Raw genomic sequence first — 21444 nt, 5'->3', positions numbered from 1 at the left:
TATAATTTTATAAGCGTATAAAAGTTATTTTTAGTAAGTGTTCATTTATACTTGTTTGGTGAAAGTTCAGTTATTAGTCACAAGTCAACAGGTTCATAGTGTAAATAATGTGTAAGTGAGTATTTGGCAGTGTGACACTGCATGTGTGTTGGTTTACCTTGTTCTTGTTAGTGCATGTATAACTGTGAGTGGCAATTCATTTCTGTTTGCTTGACTCTTGCTAGTGTGCAAGAATGCGCATGTGAGGTGAAGAAGGCTTATATGTGAGTCATTAAAGATTCCTTTTTGCCTTGCTTCCACTGGATAAAAAGGAGGGCATTGTTGAGCATATGTTCTTGGGCCTTCAGGTATGCTGGATGGTGAAGTCTCTGTTTTTGGCAGTTTGTTTCCTCATTTTATAGAAGTTTCTAAGTTTGTGTTCCCTTGTTATCTTGGCATAAACTTGTTACTTTTGGGGTTTGCAATGATTTTCATTGGTTGAGAATACTGGAGTTCATATGTTCCTGTGAAAACTTACTTACCTTTAGAAGTTAAGAAGAAAGTGAATCCAAATGAAGTGGAGAAAGAAAAAAGTTAATCTATTCAAACCATATGCGTTTTTAGCATTTGAATAACTTTGTGATTCAGTCACTACAGTCTTATTTATCTTTGTTGATAGTTTGCTTTACTTGTTCAATTAACTCTCATTAATAAGGTCAGCACATCTATAATTGTGATGGACATGATGAGTCTGAACTTTGATAGAATAGTTTTAGTTCTGACTTGCCTTATTTTTGTCATAATCAAAAGCCATGTTTAATTCCAGAAGAGTTTCCAATGGGTAGCTATTCTATACAAGTCCTGGAGATGAAGAATTTTCAGTGAGTAGTTGTTCTATATGTTCTATCCTATAAACACCCCTCTAGCTGAAACCACTATCAAAAATTTTCCCACTCTTTATCTCTGCCAAAACCAAAACGTAGATTCCATGAACAAAGCTTCTTTCTTAGAAGTGCATGCCTGTGGAACTCTCTTCCGTTTGCCTGTTTCCCACCTGACTACAACTTGGATGTCTTCAAGTCCAACATAAACAAATTCCTGATGAACCGTCCCCTTAAGTAAGACACTTTGACGAATCTCCAATACTAACAATTACTACGATACTATCCCATTAATTACTGTACACGCAATAATCCTTATCCTCGAGTGGCTTCCGGGCCTTGATAAGTGGTGACTACCATGTAAAAAAAAAAAAAAAAAGGTCCTGGACTTTATAATTCTGCTTGCAAAGAGCAAAAGATCTTTCTCGTGTTGACATAGAAAAATTTATTTGCTGGAATGCTAAAAGATTCAATATTTTTATGGAGCAATTTACCTTGTTCTTGTTAGTGCATGTATAGCTACTAGTGGCAATTCATTTCTGTTTGCTAGTGTGCAAGAATGTACATGTGAGGTGAAGAAGGCTTATATGTGAGTCATTGAAGATTCCTTTCTGATTGGTTGCTAGAAGAACATGGCTCATTTTGATACATCTGTTCCTATCGCCAGTGTCTATAACGAGAATCTTCTAGCTTTCAGTAATCATACCCTCATTGTATCAAAAATATTGCAACAAAGAATTTGTCTAAAGTCGGAATGTAGTGGTAACCTGTTAGTCATCAGCTTGAATTAGCTCTCTAGTGGTATTCGCTACTATATTACCTAAGGACACACACTTATCAAAATTTTACAAATTAATGTACTTAAATCTATAAATGTATATTTGTGCATGCATAGAATAAAGTCGACTGATGCCTTCCAAGTTTCAATTTTAACCACTTAATAACTATTTTTTCTGGTTAAAATCAAAATCGAATTTGTGTCACAGTTCCGAATATCCTATATATCAAGTTTCAAGTCTGTAGACACAAAATTGACAGTAGTTTGGTAGAAACCATTCCATGCACACACATAAACACAAGTTCATTTTTATAATATATGCAAATCAAACTTTACAATTATGCGTGAATGTGAAGCAAAATGATTAGCAAGCCTTTCAAGTGATTATGGACTCAAATTGAAGTATGCACAACTGACATTAGATGCCTTTTGGATTTCTGTTATGGAAGAGTATTCAACTCCTAAAAAAAAAGATAAATAAATAGGCCATCAAAGTCTTACTTTAAACTTTGTACATGTGTGAACTGTTTTTTTTTGTTTTTTTAATGTAAACATTAAAAAAAAAAACAAAAAAAAACATTGTAGAAGAGTTAACTTTTTCTATCTCATATTAACTCACATATGGCAGCAGTAGTAAGGAGACACCAAGTACAACTGTCTCGCTGACATTCATTATTTTTTTATCAGAATGCTGAATAATATAGTACTGAATACCTGATATGACTTAGATAAAGGAATAAAAATGTTTCCTTTCTCCTGTTTATATTTTTATTTTATTACAAAAAGGCTTTATTTGTAGAATATATCTCTTTGTGATAGGTAGGCCTAAAATATATTCTGAGTTATGTTTCCTGTGTGTGTGAACTCTTCATCGTTTTATAACATCTAAGAAAAATGCAATTTTACCCAATTTTCCGTAAAAATTACTTTTAACTATAAATAACTTTTTACACAATAAATTTTCGTAACTTTTGTATATATTACTATTTTCGACATGAAAATTAAGCACGTAATATTGTTTTTGCTTAAAACGGCATATTAAAAAAAAAAAAAACGACCTGTCGACTATATCTGTATCTTAACAAACACCAAAGTTTTTCATTTTTGTTTATTCTCATAAGTGACAATCTGAATAAGCAGCCTGGATTTCCCCCTCATTAAAAACTGATCTTGTGTCTTGAAACTGGTCTCATGAAAGATGCAAGTAAATTTGGATTCCCGGTCAACGCCTGGTCGTCACAGCTTTTTTTCTTATGTAATCATTATTTTCTGTAGTAACCTACTTGTCGCTCTTGTATTACCAGAATAGGAAAGAAAGAGGTGGGGTCACACCGAACTTTTACTTGTTTGGTATTTTTTACTAGTCCTAGTTAGTAGTTTTGGTTTAAATCCCGACATAAGTCTTGTATTCATCATTAAATTTAAAATTTCATTTCAAGTATTTTTCACCCACTGTAAGTATGTTTTAATTCAATTATATTTAGTTTTATTTAAATATATACTTTTTATTTTCATATTCAGACTTGTTATATAAAATGAACAATATTTAACTTTGAAAATGGTTAAAAAGTAAATATATAACAAATAAATCGGTTCTCATTTTAGAATTACACTTATTAAAAGGAAATACAGAAAAATTGGTTCCTATTTAGAAATCGACCTATACTCGTCACAGAACGAAAATATATTCCCAAAATCACGTACATTTATCATTTTTTTTTAAATAAGAAAATTTAAATGACAAGCGAGACAGCAGAGCCGAAAGCCGTCATGTTTTTTTTAGAATGTGTTATAATTCAAGGGCGGACAACTCAATTCGACTACCGAGTTTTACAAACTGTGCTATGGCATTTAATATACGACGGTCGTGGCTGTGGCTGCTAAAAAATTATTAATCGCTGAAAATTGTAAATTTTATTTTCTTTATTAAAAAAACCAAGCTACTTGTTCAATTTGTGATTTTTTATAATATGACGTCTTTGTTCCGTGACGAGTACATGTTGTACACTCGTACACCATGAAGATGTTTCTGTATTTTTTTTTTATTTTTAATTAAGTGTAATTCTAAATAAGCATAAAAAATAATTTAATTGATTAATACGAGAGTTGTTCCAAAAATATTTTTTTTTACTTAAAAAATTGACAGCCACAAAGATGGTTACCAGAGTACCACTGTGGCAGAGTCGCAGTGTCGCACTGTACAGCGACATTTTGTGAATTTATTTTTCTTCATAGTTACCACCATTCTCAATGCACTTTGGCCAGCGATGAATGATGGCTGTGCATCTGCATCATGCATGGGCGTCCGGATCGTGCTCGTGCTTTGTCATACGGGGGTCGTTCTAAAAGTAAAGTCACCAATTTTTTGTTATTTTTTTAAGTAAAAAGTTGAAGCACTACGAAGACGGAAGTGGTGCCATTAAAACCAGCGTCCTTTTGTGCTACCGAATGTATCTTTCGATGTAGTCACTTCCATTCTAAATGCACGTTTGCTAGGAAATCAATGACGCATCTGTTTCTGACGCCTTCAATATCGGTACTCATGCAGAGAGTGAGTGATGATCCGCCGTGGCGCCGTGCTGAAATAATAACGTTATTTAAAAAGCCATTCTTAACATGGGGAGGGGATGGTATTTTGTACCTATTCTGTACTTTAACCTTACAATTGAATAAAAAAAAAAAAAGCTTTAATTAAACGTGGAAATACGATTTAAAAAAATAGCGTGGATCTCAATATCTACAAATAGTCAACAAGTCATCATGAATAGCAATAGAATTTGCAATTTCCTCTGATCCATTCGGACGTAATAAAAAATAGGAGGTATTACTTTTGGAACGCTTCTCATTTCGTAATAATAATAAAAAAAATAAACAATACAAGTTTCGTAGAGGCGAGAAAACAATTTTAATAACATAGAAATTATTTTCAAATTTCTTTCAGTCCGGATGTAATGTTGCGTTATTCCGTTTGAATTATCTCCCCTTGTTTACGCGTGAGTTTTTTATTATTCGAAAATTATTCACAAATATTTTTATTCTGTTTGAATTGGAGATTTTTATTAATCAATTTTGAAGTAAGTTTGCAGAAAACAGACGCAAATATTATTGACTTAATATTTTATTTCGCCTCTTTATTCTTGATAAAAAATATGTGAAGTAAGTATGAGTTTTTTTAAATTTATTTTATTTGATTGTCAAACAGTCAAACACTTCTAGTAAAAAGTTGTTTAAGTCGCTTTGTTTTATAGAAAAACTTTTTTCTTATATTCAACATTTTTTTTTTTTTTAAGGATAAAATACTTTTCCGAGAAAAGTTGGGTTAAAAGCATAGATTAACCAAAACAATTTATTACGTATAAACTTTAATTTAAATTTTTTTTCTACTAATAGGTCACCTCTTATCAAGAACAAAAATTATTCGAGGATAAAGTTTACATGATAAAAATGATTTATAGCAAAGGTGGAATTAAATTCTCGGTAAATTTATACAAACACCGTGACAGCGAATTAACCCTAACCCTAACCCTAACCCTAAACCCTAACCCTAACCCTGTCACGGTGTTTGTATAATAATACCAAATTCTCTACCGGACTGTATAGTTTTAGCACGTGAAAACTAAAATATTTTAGTTCAGAATTTTGGCATTTTCCTGTTATAGCCAACAAAACGGAAAAACTAAGATAAGTTTTGTGTTTGAACTTATTTTAAAACGTGTATTTAATTTTTGAGATGAGGATTGGTTATTTGTATTATTCATCGGACTACTGTTCTCATCTTGAGTGTGATTTTCACTGTGAATCTCATCTTGTGTGTGATTTTCACACTCAAGATGAGAACAGTATTCCGATGAATAATAATACAACGTGTATTTACTTCGAAACACAAATACTACCGAGATTTAAGTTAGATAAAGAACAAAATGGCTGATATGAGACGATCATCTGGCGGAGGAAGAAGGGTCTGGATAATTGCTCAAAACTTAAACAAAATGCTTGTAGAAACATACCCTGTAACGGTCACCGTAAACATTTATTGGGTGGATTTTTACTTTTCGATTTTTAAACAATTATATCCAAAGATGACCGTCCTGTGTCTGCCATCTTTTTTCTTAACACTCGACACTACTTGTGTTTCAAAGTAAATAAACGCCTTATAATAAGTTAAAACACCAAAATCTTATCCAGGTAGAAGAGTAATTATTTCTGTAATTATAATTCAAAATTTAAGCCTTTGAAGTATTTAATTTTAAATGATTACACAACACTTTCATTTCGAAATTAAAAAAATATTTCGTAAAAAATATATAATAGAAAGTATGGTACCGATTTATTAAAACGGTACCAATTTGAAGGATGAATTTGGGACGCTTATATCTACGCAATCGAAAACTGGTTTGAAATCCATTTTTTTTTTTTTCCGGTAAATTTTTACGACGTGCCCCAGCATATTATAAACACACCAACCCCCCCATGCTAAGAACGGCTTTCGAAATAACTCCCCCCCCAACCTAGGAAGCCGTTCTTAACATGGGGAGGTTGGAGGGGGTGCTTATTCCGAAAGCCGTTCTTAACATGGGGAGGTGGGGTGTTTATAATACGCTGGGGCAGGTCGTAAAAAATACCCTTTTTTTTCTTATACGTGGATTATAATTTTTAAGACGTGAAAACATTAAAACTAATCACCATTAATAATTAATGTGCACTAAAAAAGCAAAGACAAACAATGAAATGTCCCTCTTTCAGTTTAGATAAACCAAAATATGAGGAAAATATTGGGACGTATTTGGGGGTACACACACTGCCTGCAAGAATGTCATTTGATTGGCTATTGAAATTGACGTAATTATTGTAACAGAATTTGCTAAAAAATTATTACTGTTAATGAATGTAATTATTGTTTAATTATTAATTACTTAATAATCATCATTATAAAAAAATAATTAGGTGCTAATGAACTTACTGATCCGCGCTATTTTTTACATTGTACTAGCAAAAGTACCCGTCGTTGACTGGGTTCAAAAACAACCTACAGAAAATGGACTCTGATTTATGAAAGTATGATAGGTTATGAAAAGGAAGGGTTGTAAAAAGATAGCTTCGAATTTGGGGGGTATCAAAACCAAAGCAAAATATGATGAAAGTAAAAATAAAATAGATAATCCCCATAATTTATTATACCATACCTGTTCACACTTATCACAATATTCTGTGGATCTATATTAAAAAAAACGTGTTAAAATTTGTGACATATTTCCATTCTATGGAGGTCAGGCGCGAACGAACACCCCATAATTTTATTATACCATATTTCTTCAAATTGAAACATAATTATCAAAATATACTTACAGATAGATATGAAAAGTCTTTATTAAAGTTTGTGTCTATTTCCATTCTATGGAGACCAGGCACGAACGCAGACCCCACAACTTTATTATACCATCTCTACTTAAGTTAAAACATACTTATCAAAGTATTATGTACATCTATATCAAAAACACTTGCAAAGGTTTTTTTAAATTTTTTAATTTATTTCCATACTTTGTGGACCAGGCGCGTACGCAGACCCCACAATTTTAATGAATCATCATCATGCCAGATCAAACATACCCATTCCTGTGTCTCGATCGATACATCTATCATATGTGATCAGTTTTCTATAATAGTCAACCATATAGGAGCCTATTCGTGACCACACACACACACACACACACACACACACACACACACACACACACACACACACAGACCAGCTTTATATTATAGATTTCCAAGTTTAATTAAAGTTTTGATATGTTTTTTTTTTATTCAATTTTAAGGTTAAAGTAAAGAAGGTATAAAACACCCTCCCCATGTTAAGAATGGCCTTTTAAATAATGACGTTATTATTTCAGCACGGATCAATAAGTGCATGAGTACCAATAATTAATCTACATTTGTTGTAATTTGTGTGGTGGAGAAGGAAATCGAGTCGGTATTTTCTCGTCCGAAAACAATATCATTTGTGATTGTTTGTTTCTGTATTTAATAAAGATTATTTAATTTGTAGTAATTAACAAACTATTTACTATAAGCGGATCAATGCCCGGTGCCAAAGTGATTTGGCCACACTGACCAATTGGTTGGCAGGGCGCATTGATTTGAGCTGTCCCCTTAAGGACCATTTTTAGCCCTTTGGGATCTCAGCTACGATCGCCAGAGAGACTCCAGCAAGCGACCTATACAGATCTCTCTTACTCACCCCTCCCACTGCTACTTGTTGACGACTGCAGTCTGATGGCAGATGACACCTTCAAACAGACATATACACTTTCTTTCTTTCTCTTCAGTCTGAGATACAATCTCGCCTTTTCTAAATAAACCCTTTATTATTGTTTTGTTAAAAGCAATGTCGTTTGGCCTTGTGTTTATTTAAGTAATTATGCACAACATTTCCCTCTAATTTTATTATGTGAATTTTAATATCCGTTTTAATTTTAAAATTGTTTCAATAATTGTAATTTTCAATAGCCAATCAAATGGCATTCTTACAGACGGTGTATTTCAAATATGTCTCCGTATTTTCCTCATATTTTTGTTTGTCTAAACTGCAAGAGAGCCTAGTGAATTTGAGACCATTTTTCGATTGTGTAGCTTTTAGCGTCCCAAATCCATCTATTACATTTGTATCGAATATACTCTTTTGGTACTTGTAGTTGGACAGGGACCTAAACTCTAAAAAGTTAAAAAAGCCCCCCTTCCCTTTATTTTAACAAACCAATAGTTCCTTTTTTTAATTAGTGTATCAAACAGCTAGACTTTGGAATTCCCTTCCTTTTTTTATTACATTTTCACCCCAAACAAGGCACATTGCCACTTTGTTATAGGGGGCTACTATCAGGGACATAAGCATCAGGGGTACTATGTGGGAATTTGGGCAGCAAGATGTTGTTTCACGTTTGCACTTGAACTTTTGCATGTCAGTACAGTCAGGGAAGCAGGGACCCAGAAGGGAATTCCAAAGTCTAGCTGTTCTGGGGAAGAAACAACTGGAGTAGAAAGCTCTCTTGCATCTAGGGATCTCTACTGTGAAGGGGTGGGATTTAGTTGCTTGTCAGGTTTGTCAGGGGTATTTACGTCGAGGGGGCACAAGTGCTTGCAGTTCATCAGCATTCACCGTTAAAGTACTAGTAGAACAGGCAGAGGGATGCAACATTTTGTCGATGTGACAGAGGCTGAAGTTTAGCTGACAGTTCAGGACCTATCAGATTGGCGACTCTCTTTTGAACCTTGTCTAGGAGCGAGAGACTAGTGGCAGATGCACCAGCCCAAATATGACAACAATACTCCATACATGGGCGAATGGTGGCTTTATAGAGGTATAGGATACTTTCAGGTGTTAATTGCTTTCTAACACGGTAGAGAGAACCCACCTTCTTCGCAGCGGTTCTGGCAATGTTCTCAATGTAATTGTTCCAACTTATGTTTTCTGTGAACGTTAGGCCGAGGAATTTAAAAGATGTACTTTCAGATAAAAAGTCACTAGCCATTGCTATTGGCGGTAGGGAAGATTTCTTGTAATTATTGAAGGAAACAAGTTTAGTCTTGACAGTATTGAATGTGACCATCCATTTTTGTCCCCATTCGACTGCGGATCGGAGGTCTTCCTCTAGTGTTTCTGCCATTTCTTTAGATATGTGTTCATTTGTTTTCCTGTCGTGTCTGTTATAGAGCGTGGTGTCCTACCTGCTTTTTTTTTTTTTTTTACATGGGGGATCACCACTTACAAGGCCTGGAAGCCACTCGAGGATAAGAGTTATTTTGTGTACAATAATCAATGGGATAATATTGTAATAATAGTTGGTATTGGAGATTTGATAAAGTGTCTTACTTAAGGGGGAGGCGATTAATCAGGAATTTGTTTATGTTGGACTTGAAGACATCCAAGTTGTAGTCAGGTGGGAAACGGAAGAGAATTCTACAGGTGTGCACATGCTTCCTGCATTTATATCATATTGTTTAGATGTATGACCGTCGAGGACAACCTGGATTTTTCTCTTAATTAAGAAGGATTTAATTATGTTTAGTATTCGTCCAGTGATACCGTATGATCTGATTTTCCTGAGAAGACCATTGTGCCATACCCTCAAAAGCCTTAGATATATCTAGGGCTACTGTTCCCCCCTCCTCTGCTTTGTCCAGTGAATGGTATATATGTTCAGAGATTACAGTTAGGATATCTGCTGTGGAAGGGGCTTGCCTAAATCCATATTATTGGTCGGTCAGAACTTTAGCATCTGTAAGGTGATGGACTAGAGTTTGGTTAATTATGGACTCAAATATTTTGGCGAAAAGTGGGAGGAGGCTAATGGGGCGATAAGTTCTTTCACAAAAATTCTTGAAACCTGGTACCACAGAAGCAGTTTTCTAACCTTCAGGAAAGCAAGATTCGTTAAGGCATTTGTTGTATAGTTTGCTGAGAACTAGAGCTACCTCAACGGAGCATTTTTTTAATAGCGCAGTCGGGATGAGATCGGGTCCACATGCTTTTGAAGTGTCAAGGTTTTTATGATATCATGCACCTGAGGAGTGCTTTTCAAATCATCTAGTGTGGCGTCTGTCTGCAAAAGAAAGTCAGGGAGGGGATGGTTTGCAGGGTCCAATGTGGAGTTTGAAATAAACCAACTGGCAAGGTGCCTTTCTATGACTTTTGGATTCCTCACCCTTGAAAACAAGAGGATTATTTTTAGCTCCAAAATTGCAAATTTTCTAAAACATCCGGATTCCAAAATAGGGTGTCATGACGCACAGATTTTTTATTTCTGGACCGAAATTAAACCTCTAGAAAAAATGTTTCTTTATTCAAATATAGCTGAAAATACAGATTTCTCTTAGTTTAATATGTTTCTGGTTAGAGCACAATAAAAGCATGATACTTGACTTTTGTATTTTAAACTTCAATCCATTATATTTAAAAATAGTTTTACAAAATCAGCAGTAGGTTCTCTGTCGTGCAATATAGACTATAATGTATTGTGGACTGTCACTTCGGGGAGACATGTGAAGCTTCCTCCCAGTGCATAACGATCAGTCCCGAACTAGAGCAATTAATCAATCAATTTGATTGAAAAAATAGGCGGTTTCACCAATTTCGATAACAATAAAAATATGGGCGCGTAAAATATTCATTAATCTGATTAACGAATGTTTTACACTCCCAAGCAACATCTGGTCTCTCCGCTAATAAACTTCTCTACCACCAATTAGTGGTGGGACGATTAATCGGAATCGTTAATCGTAAGAATCGTGTATTTTGGGAGGTATCGGAATCGGAATCGCATCGTTAAAAAATACCTTAATTTTCCGATTCCTTCATTACGATTCTTTTAGTCTGATGTTGAAAAAAAGAAAAAAATTTCCTGATATTTCTAACTGCAAGAGAGAAATGTAGCATGTTATAAAAAGAAACCAAAGAAATTCATTATTAACAGGGCAATGCTTAGTGCCCCTCCCTTACAAGGTTCATTCATTCAGATCTATTGTAATCAAAACTACAAAAGAGTTAACTTGAAAAGAAGTATGCAGGGCTCTACATTGCGAGTAAAAATAAAAAAACGCTTATCTTTTTGGCGATTGTTTTTTTTTACTGACAAATCTTCTAATACTGAATGAAAATGCTTTTTCAACTTATATTTCCTTAAAATAAAACGAGCAAAGTCAAATTATTTAAACAGTAAAAGGTTTAATAGAACAATATACTTTTTTTCTTTTTTTTAAAAGAAGGCTTTTGAAAGAAATATCTCTAAAATGAAATTGATCACGTTGTATTATTTCGCAAAGTTTTGACAGTAGTCAGCTTCTTTTGAAGTTTCAAAAAAATCGACCCCATACCTATCTCTTCCAAACCTAAAGTTATTAAATAACCCCTTCGTTAATTTAAGGGTAATTGATTCAATTCAGTCAAGTTTTTTTTTTTAATTTCATTGAAATAAAATCCATTATTTTTTTTTTTCTCCAGAAAGATAAAACCCTGAATTTGATTATATTAAAAGCAGAATAATATCTTTTTTCTAGAATTTTAAATTGAAAATTAAGTGTTTTGCGCAGTTTTTTGCCGAACGAAAAAGAAATTAATATATATATTTTTAAAAGGTTTTGTAATCAATTAATTTTTATGTCTAAATAATATTTACGATTAATTAAATAATTTCATTTTAAAAAGTATTTATAAATAGAATTTTACTTAAGACTTATAGTTTAGCAATATTGAACCGCATCAACCATGTGTGAATTGAACACAGTTAACCAAAAAAAAATTCAAAAGAAAATGCATATTTGCATTTCATTATGTAAACTTTTATACATTGGTTTCAAAAATTAAATTCTATAAGTTTTTTTTTGTTAACTACCGGTTGGTACAATTTACCGCCCCATCCCTTTATATTTTTTCTTTTTGTCTTTTTTAGCGGATTATTTTCAATTAATTATCCAAATAAGTGACTAGCTTTAAAACAAAATTTAATAGTAAATTATTTGTTTACAGATAAACTGAATTTTCTAATATGGCCCAAAGTCCAAAAAAAGTCTTGCATGGAAACTTTTTGAAGTTGATGAAGATGATGAGTTGAAAGCCATTTGCAAAGTCTGTCAAATTAAAATATCGCGAGGAATAAAATCATCTAACACGACCACAACCAACATGTTAAAACATTTAACTATGAAGCATCCAAATAAATTGGAGGAGCAAAATAAAAAAGAAAAGGAACAAAAAATTACCAACTAGTCACTCAGAGCAGTTTTATTAGTGAGGGTCGAAATCGCAGTGTCTTTTTTTTTTTTTTGCCTACGTCACCATCTAGGTGTCACCAATTTTTTTAACCCTCCTTAACTTCAAAGAGTAAATACAATATATACAACTAAAAAAATAATTTTTAAAAATGCTGATTCTATTCATGAAAACTTCTTTTAACTAGAAATTAAAACTTAGGTAAAGATAGCTGACTGACAGCAACAGGAGCACTGGTTAACTACTGAACCACGTGGAAAGTTGTGGGGGGGGGAGGAAAAAAAGGAAATTAAATGATGATAATAAATTATGATAACCGTCTTTGAAAGGCACTAAACTCCTAAAATTTACTTCTTTAAAATTTTAGGCGGCACTCTCCGGCGATTTTAAAGCGCTCTCTCTCTCTCTAAAAAAAAAAAAAAAAAAAAAAAGATTTAATTTTTAAGTTTGGGAAAGATATATTTATTATAACCGAATTCCTGTATGAAGACTGGATCTACTTTATTGGACGTTAATTTGTGAGATAAGTAATTTTTCAATGTTTAATATGTTTTTAAAGTTTCAATTATCAATTAAATTTTTTTAATTGCGTTTATTTTTCAATTTATTTTTTTAAATAAACAGGGTTTTAAATGTATTTTTCAAGGTAACAAGCTTCGAAAGAAGTCTAATAAAAAAAAAAACTTAATTTTTAATTTCGACAACCCTGAGAATTTAATTAAAAAAATACTAAAATGTGACATTTTTTAATTTAACATTTCTATTAGTTCAATTAATTTTCTTTCAATAATTCATTTCACTCAACAAACTTCACCATTTTTTGTTTTGTTTAATCTTTTTCTGTAATTTTGGTAATTATGTTTGCTCAATTTTATCTAGTATTTCATTTGTTTTTTATAGTGGTATCATTTTTATATGTGTTCCTTTGATATACCCTATTTCAAAATTAGTTTGGCTAAACTTATTCTTCACGTTAGAAACAACGTGTAAAAGCAATGAAAAAGTAAGAAAAAAATAATAGGTGTTAACTACTCCTTGTGAATTATGGAGGTCTGAAGAACTGCCGTCACAAATACAACTATCAATAGCCAAACAAAAAATCGTTTTTGAAATTCCTTTAATTGTAACTTTTCGCTATACCTACCTTTTGGTATAAAACACAAAAACTTTCGATTAATGGTATTTCTCATATATGGTCGTTAACTTTAGAAAGGTTATTTTGTATCTACGGCGCCATGTCACGTGGTATATTGTTTTTTTTATCATTACGCACGTTCATTTATAAATTATTAAATTAAATATTTATCTTTTTTATATTTAATTAGTATATATTTTCTTTCTCTTCCGCTATATTTTTCTTATTTTATTCATTAAATCTGTTAATTATGATGACCAAAATAATGAATCGTGTGTATTTATTCTCTAATTTTCTTGTTTTTGTTCTGTTATATAAATTCTATTTTATTTGTTTTTTCTCTGAAGGATAAATTCTATTTTCTTTGAGTTTTTTTTTTCTGTATTCCAATTAAGTAAAATAAATTTTCTCTAAAATAAATTTTGCTAATTTTTCCGTTTAGTTTACTATATAATAATTTTATTTAAACCAAAACACGACGGTGTAGACATAAAATATCTCTTCCAAAGTTAGGGAACATATTTGGGAACTACCGACCATAAGTATAAAACTACCTGGTATATTTCAAAACAATAATTCCCTAGGAATCGGAATCGGAATCGTACTTGGTATCGGAATCGTTAATCAATATTTTCCTGGAATCGGAATCGTATAAAAATTAGGAATCGTCCCAACACTACCACCAATAGCAATGGCCAAAGACTCTTATCTAAAAGTACATCTTTTAAACTCCTCAGCCTAATGTTCACAGGAAACATGAATTGGAAAAATTACATTGAGAGTATTGCCAGGACCGCTGCAAAAAGGTAGGTTCTCTCTACCGTGCTAGAAAGCTACTAAATTTTTCTATTGATTCTATTTTTACGATATTTTCAGGGTCAATGTGAAATTTTATGCTCTTTCCAATAAACTGAATATAATATTTTAGACAAACGTTTTTTTTAAATTCACGCCCCCCCCCATTTTCAAATGTCCATTAAAAAGTAAATAATTAATTTATGTACCAAAGTTTTATATATCACAAATTGAAGATAAAAGATCAATAAATAATATATTCAAATTTAAAACAAAAAAAAATAGTGTTTTTTAGAAATTTACCTGTAAAGTCCGAAGTTTAAAACCTTTTTTTAAAAAAAACCATGTTGTTTGTTTTTTTTTTTGTTTTTTAATGAAACCTTGTTACTTGCTCCTTTAACTGAAAAAAAATTAGGGTTTGAATTACATTTTTCGAGGAGTTATAAGCTTCGAAAGATAGCAGGTGGAATTATTCAATAGTTTTCACAAAATTTCTGACACTGCTAGAGAGTCACCAACCTAATAGGTCCTGAACTGTCATCTAAGTTTCAGCCTCTGTTCCATTGACGAAATGTAGCATCCCTCTGTCTGTTTTACTAGTACTTTAATGGTGAATGCTCCGACGAACTTCAAGCACTTGTACCCCCTCAACATAAATACCCCTGACAAACCCGACAAGCAGCTAAATGCCACCCCTTCACAGTTGAGATCCCTAGATGTAAGAGAGCCTTCTACTCCAGTAGTTCCTTCCCCAGAACCTCTAGACTTTGGGATTCCCTTCTGGGTCCCTGCTTCCCCAACTGTACTGACATGCAGTTCAAGTGTAATGTGAACCGACATCTTGCTGCCCAACTCCCTACATGGTACCCCTGTAGCTTAAGTCCCTGATAGTAGCCCCCTTCATTAAAGTGGCAATGTGCCTTGTTTGGGGTGAAAATTCAATAAGAAAAAAAAAGAAGCTAGATAAATATGAAAAGATCCGCTTTGTTTTCTTAATTTTTCAGTTAGTATCTATAATATTGATTTTCATTTTGATGTCAAAAAAAAAACAAACTCAAAAACTAAAAATGAATAAAATGTAAAAAAAATAAAATATGGAAAAATCGTGAATAAAGAAAAAACAATCAGAAATCAAAACCAGATGAAATTGAAATTTTTTTTTTTAAGCAACAGGAAAAAATAGAATAAATGTTTTTTTTAATGCTTATATGATAAAACTATTGAAAATTATCAAAAATAACTTTTGCAAGTGCTTAGAAGGCAGGTACACATTTGTAATCGATTTAAATTTTAACCACCTGTTTATATATAACGCAATGGTGTAATCTAAAATGTTACGTGTATCTATTTTTTAAGCACTTTGAAAATTTTTTTATATAATTTTCAATGGTTTTATCGGTGTTAAGTTTTGCACTCCTGTATTTACAAAGTCATTTGGTGGAAGTGGCGTCAGGCAAATTTTTATCTACAGATGACCAAAACTTAATATTTATGAATTCTTTTTTTTTCTTTTTTTAATAAAACATAAAAAAAATTAAAAAATCTGAATTTAAACGTTAAAAACTACAAGAACTTTCTTGTTAACCTGATAGTATGAATTGTTTTCCAAACATCAGAGGTGTTAGTAATTTTTATAAATAATAAAACGTAAAAATAGAACTTTTATAATAAAAGTACATTCAGGAAATGCATTATTTTTTTTTTTAATCAAAAATCATTAAAAAAAAAAAATGTATTCAATAAAGAATATTTCCAAAATAATTGTCTTTGATTTGCCGCTGCCACTAGAATTCTTGCAGATGACTATTAAAGTTTACATCACTAGACTTTCTCATGGCCCTGAATTTTTACAGTTTTGGTCATTCGTAGCTAAAAATTTGCTTGATGTCACTTCTGCCAAATGGCTTTGTAAATACAGGGGTGCGAAACTTAACGTCGTTTTATCATTTTTTATATTTTCATTTAAATTGTTTTGTTCTTACTATTAAAAAAAAAAAAATACAAATTCAGTTTCATGCCACGTGATTTTGCACGTGTTCTTTTTTCTTTAAAAGACTGTTCTTTCTCTCTTTAGTAGCTGTGAATTTTGTTCAATAAAGCCTTGGAAAGAGGTTTTGTTTTACGTCTTCATTTACTTACAACACTACAATTTATTGAACAAACATTTTATTTCCTTCATGGAGAAGATCATTCGTCTGGACAGATTTGATGTATACTCGGCAGACCCTCAGGCTAGCAAGCTTTGGAGATTGTGTTATCGTAACTTTAATTATTATTTATCAACTATTGCTTCGTTAAACCCTGATAAACTTGCAGTTCTTTATTTAAACATCAGTCCCACCATTGCTGATGTTATCAAGGGTTGTTCAGGATTCGAACACACTCTCAAATTACTGAAAGGTGTTTACAACAAGTCTCCAAGCGTTATTCATGCTAGACATCTGCTTTCCACGCATCTGCAACAAGAAAACGAGTCTGTCGACCAATATCTTCAGGTCTTAAATTGACTTGCCGCTGATTGTTACTTTAAAGACATCATCTAAATTAACATAAATAATTGACTAATCAATTTTTTCTTTTTTTTTGCTTAATAACTAACTATATTTATTTCTAAATCATGTTAATAAACATTAAATTTATAAATGGGTGCAAATTTAACTATTGCCTAAATGTGTAGTAAGTAAATGAAGACAAAACAAAACCTCTTTCCAAGGCTTTATTGAACAAAATTCACAGCTACTAAAGCAAGAGAGAAAGAACAGTCTTTTAAAGAAAAAGGAACACGTGCAAAATCACGTGGCAAGAAACTGAATTTGCATATCTAATTTTTTTTTTTTAATAGTAAGAACAAAATAATTTAAATGAAAATATAACAATCTCCTCCACTTGTAAAAGAGATTGTTGCAGGGCTGGCTTTGAGGTGTTCCACTACCTCGACAATCAGGTCATATTTGCTCCTGTTACCAAACCATTTTAATAATACCTCCCCAGGGTCACAGAGCCAAACAGGTAAAGCAGTACCAGCAGAAGAGCGCCTTTAAAAGTTGAATATGCGTTCGTGCGGAGTTGCATTTGTAGTAGTGCACAGCAGGGAGCGAATAGCATTTAAAACATCCTGTAGAACATCCTGCCAAGCGCTAAGGGGTAATCGTCTAAATTCCAGAGCTAATAACAAAGTGTTCCAAATAATGCTGTTGTAGTGCTCGCATTGACTGTTGCCTCTTGGGTTGTATGCAATAGTGTTGCTGGATCCAATTCCAAGTCGCATCAAAAATCTTTTGAATTCTTCCGACATAAACAAAATTCCTTGATCAGAATGGATAAATGAGGGGAGTCCAAATATGGAGAAAATATTTGTCAGGAACTGGATTGCGGTTTGCGAAGAACCACAACAAGGGAAAGCAAAAGGAAATCAACTGTATTTAGATGATATCACAATGCTGTAATCTAAAAGTTGTTCCTTTTTGGCGTGCAAGGATGAGAGGCTATCTTTACAACCTAAACTGCATATCTGTATTTTTATTTTTATTTTAAAGAAATTCAAAATTTACGCTTTTTTTTATTTTTTTTTATCGCTAACTTATTGTTGCAACCATATTGTTGGAGAGGTTAATAAGGGAATGTAATCAGTGATTAAGTTGACTTTCTTCAAATTTTGTTTTAAACTTATATAAGCTGACCCTTTTAAAGACTGTCTTAATTTGTGTATTTTCTTTTTCGTAAAAAATGTCTATTACAAAAAAAGACAAACAACATGTTAATGAATTATTTTGTATTAAATTGTTCGTTTACCAAACATACTTGTGTATAAGTCGAATTTCTGGGAGACGATTTTAAGGTTATTTTTTTGGGGGGGGGTCGACTTATACATAGGTAATGTTTTTGGAAATGCTGTCAAAGAGTGACTTGGCGCTCGATCATAACATAGAAAACAAAATTTGTTTGTGCACTCGGTATATACCGGTAATCCTAGTAATTAATCGCACTCCTTCCGAACTTCACTGTAGTGTGTTTGTAAGCACATGCACGGTTTTTCAGTGAGAGGCTTAGTAATAATTGGAATAGTTTTTGCAATGTTCACTCTCTAGATGTGACTATAAGCCTAAGTTCGATATGATGTATTCGGTGATATGACTTTTTTTTCATAGGTTAGGAAATGTAGTGTTTATGATATGCTGTTCTCCCCCTAAGTTTAACAAGTTTTAACAATTTAATGACAACTATTTAATGAAACTATTTAATGGCACTTAATGCATGCGTTCATATTTTTATGGTATATTACGACTTGTGCAATGTATGCATTTATGATTATGGTATGTGACATAAATTATGACTAAAAACAGTAACTGCGCCTGGAATCTACAGCATGTCATTGATCAGAATGTTTGATTAGCAACATTTCCATTCGTTGCATGTACGTGTGCAGCGGGTTAGTTCTATATATGAAAATCGAATATACCACACCTGTGTAAATGCACATATTATCGCTCACGGATGCAGAGAAACAATTTATAATATATCTTAGAAAAAACAGCAAATTATCTGTGCAAGGAAGAGCCATGAGACGGACCATTTAACTTGTCTAGAATCTACAGTTGACTTACGCACAAGTGGTCTTAAAATGCACTTCCATTTATACACAAGTATATGCGGTATCAGCTTTGAAACTTAGGATGTGATGCCCTTTTTTCTTCCCTGCAATCTTGTTTCCCACAGAAGAAACGTTGTGAGCCTATCTCTGCTCTATCATTATTTTCATGGCATGTGATCATCTGAGCTTTGATATATGGTCCCCCATTGTCAGACTTTCACAAGAAATACTTGCCTAGCTACAAGGACCAAGTCCCCCCCCCCCCACTCTCTATTTATACCTAAATCTAAATGCAAATTCCATGAACAAAGCTTTTTCTCTAGAACTACCCAATTTTGGAACTATGTCTCACTAGTTGCTTTCCAGCTGACTACAAGTCTTCAAGTTAAATGTAAATAAGTTCTTGTTGAACCCCCCCCCCCACCAATTCATTTCTACCCTCTTTCCACCACTAACTATTAATACGCTGTTGTCTCCGTGACAACTGTACACTCATTAACTCTTACCCTCAAGTGGCCTTTGGGTCTTGATAAGGAATAACTCTCATGTAAAAAAAAATGTTACCAAAAGCAAGGTAAATTATTTTTTTTACTTACCTGGATAAGTTTTTTTGTGTTTAACTTATTTTAAAGCATTTATTTACTTTGGAACAAAAGTAGTGTCAAGTTTTAAGTTAAAATAAGAAAAAATAGCTGACATTAGATGGTCATCTGGGAAGTCCCAATAATCACTTAAAAATCGAAAATTAAACAAAATACTGATAGACTATGTCTAACTTTATCCTCGTGGGGAGGCAAGTAAGTACCTTCCTCCCCAAACCTTTTTTTTTTCTTTTTCAAACACCTGGGCAACGCCGGGCACCCCTAATAGTCTAATATATAAAGGGCAAAATGTGTGTTTATGTGTGTGTGTATGTCTGCCAAAACTTTTGACACGCGCAATGGATCCTCACGAGATTGGTATTGTTTTGAAGCTCGACATCTAGGATGACAGATATAAAAAAATTGGCTAAAAACATTAATTACTTCACTCTCAATTCGCTCGTTTTTTACAAGGAGGGGTCGGTTTTTTCATCAACATTTTCACGAGTCATCTTCTTTTGATTGACTACCCTTACTTCCAATGCTTGCGACTTCCGATTTTGTAGTGGATGTATCAGATAAAACGTTAGGGGTTTTTCACCTTCTTTCCTCCTTCACTTTACGGGTTTGATCCTACCTACCTACTGGCACTTTTTTTTTTTTTAAACACCTCTCCACCCGGTCTGCCTACCGGGGTTCCTTACTACACCACCTCTCCACACCCAGGCAACGCTGGCTACCCTTACTAGTATATAAATTCCAGGTTAATATTTTCCAGAGGTGGAGCAACCAATGAAGTTTCAACAAAATTGCTCAATCCCAAAGTAGGGAAAAATATACTTTAAATTTGTTGTACATAAGCATTTATGTCATTATGCATTCATGAGTATGTTTCAGTCAGCTAGAGACCTTTTCAGGCGATATTGCTTTTATAAAAGGGTAATCTTTGATACAGACTTCATTTTTGTATAAGCAATATTGCCTGAAGATATCTATAGTTACTTGTAACTGGCTAACCGAAACACACTCATAAATGTGTAGCAACATATAAATGCTTATGTACAAAAATAAGTGTGTGTGTGTATGAGTTATTGTCCATTTGAAAAATTGATTTTTCTCACAGAAAAAGACGTTGTGATTATTATTTTCATGGCTAAGTTTTCAACTTAACTTCCAGCTATGGTTCCCACACCCTGTTATACATTTACAACAAATACTTGTCTCGTTACAACCACTGTTAACGATTTTCCCTACTCTCTATCTGTGCCTACAGTTAAACCCAAATTCCATAAACAAAGTTTTTCTAGAACTTCTCATTTGTGGAACTTTATACCATGGGGCTGCTTTTCAGCTAACTATAACAGGATTGTTTTCAAGATCAATGTAAATAAGTTCTGGTTGGGGTGTCCTCTTAAACAATCAAATTCTACTCAATTTCCAACACTACCAGCCATCTGATACTCACATTAATCCTTATCCTTGAGTGGCCTTCAGGCTTTGATAAAAAGTGACTCCTTGTAAAAAGAAAAAAGAAAAAGTTATTTACTTTCCTTAGTCCCAACAGGACAACAATACTAAGCATTAACAGACTGTCTTGTTTTTGGCCCAACTGATGGAATGATGAAAGTTTAATCTTTTAATACTTAACTATTGGCTCTAAAAGAGTGGATTTTATTTTAACACATGAGATAATTTTGATGTGTGGATGTAAATACAGGCAGAGTTACATGACCGTTGTCTTTGCTTTTTTTGTAAATATGTCTCTAGAAGTTAGTTTGTATTAAAAATGTATTTTTTTAATTTAATTTTTTTAAAGTATTTTAAAAGTATTTTTGACCTTAATTTGTGTGCTTTCACAATTGGTAAATCAATTGCGATACATGTCACTCCTATGCCCTCCTCAAAGTTGATAGTTATTGAAGATTTCTTCTCCCTGTAAACT

The 21444-nt window shown here is 32.8% G+C and overlaps 1 protein-coding gene across 5 annotated transcripts in view; it reads left to right on the top strand.

Moving 5' to 3' along the window:
- LOC145255580 (NADPH--cytochrome P450 reductase-like) overlaps positions 1-21444 on the top strand; it is a 150438-nt gene that overhangs the window by 68693 nt on the left and 60301 nt on the right. Inside the window, exon 2 of one of the 5 annotated variants that reach the window (XM_080114047.1) lies at positions 806-860. The exons of 2 other annotated variants lie outside the window; for them this stretch is intronic. The gene's annotated coding sequence lies outside the window, so the exon portion shown is untranslated. Of the gene's footprint in view, positions 1-805; positions 861-2782; positions 3093-4627; positions 4795-21444 lie in introns of those variants that run through there. 2 more of the 5 variants (XM_080114046.1, XM_080114048.1) reach the window with 2 other exon arrangements.

This window comes from Euprymna scolopes, chromosome 31, assembly GCF_053919585.1.
Source record: "Euprymna scolopes isolate OS-2025 chromosome 31, ASM5391958v1, whole genome shotgun sequence".
NCBI lineage: Eukaryota > Metazoa > Mollusca > Cephalopoda > Sepiida > Sepiolidae > Euprymna > Euprymna scolopes.
The sequence above is the reverse complement of the archived record's forward strand: the minus strand, read 5'-3'. Positions and strand labels throughout refer to the sequence as shown.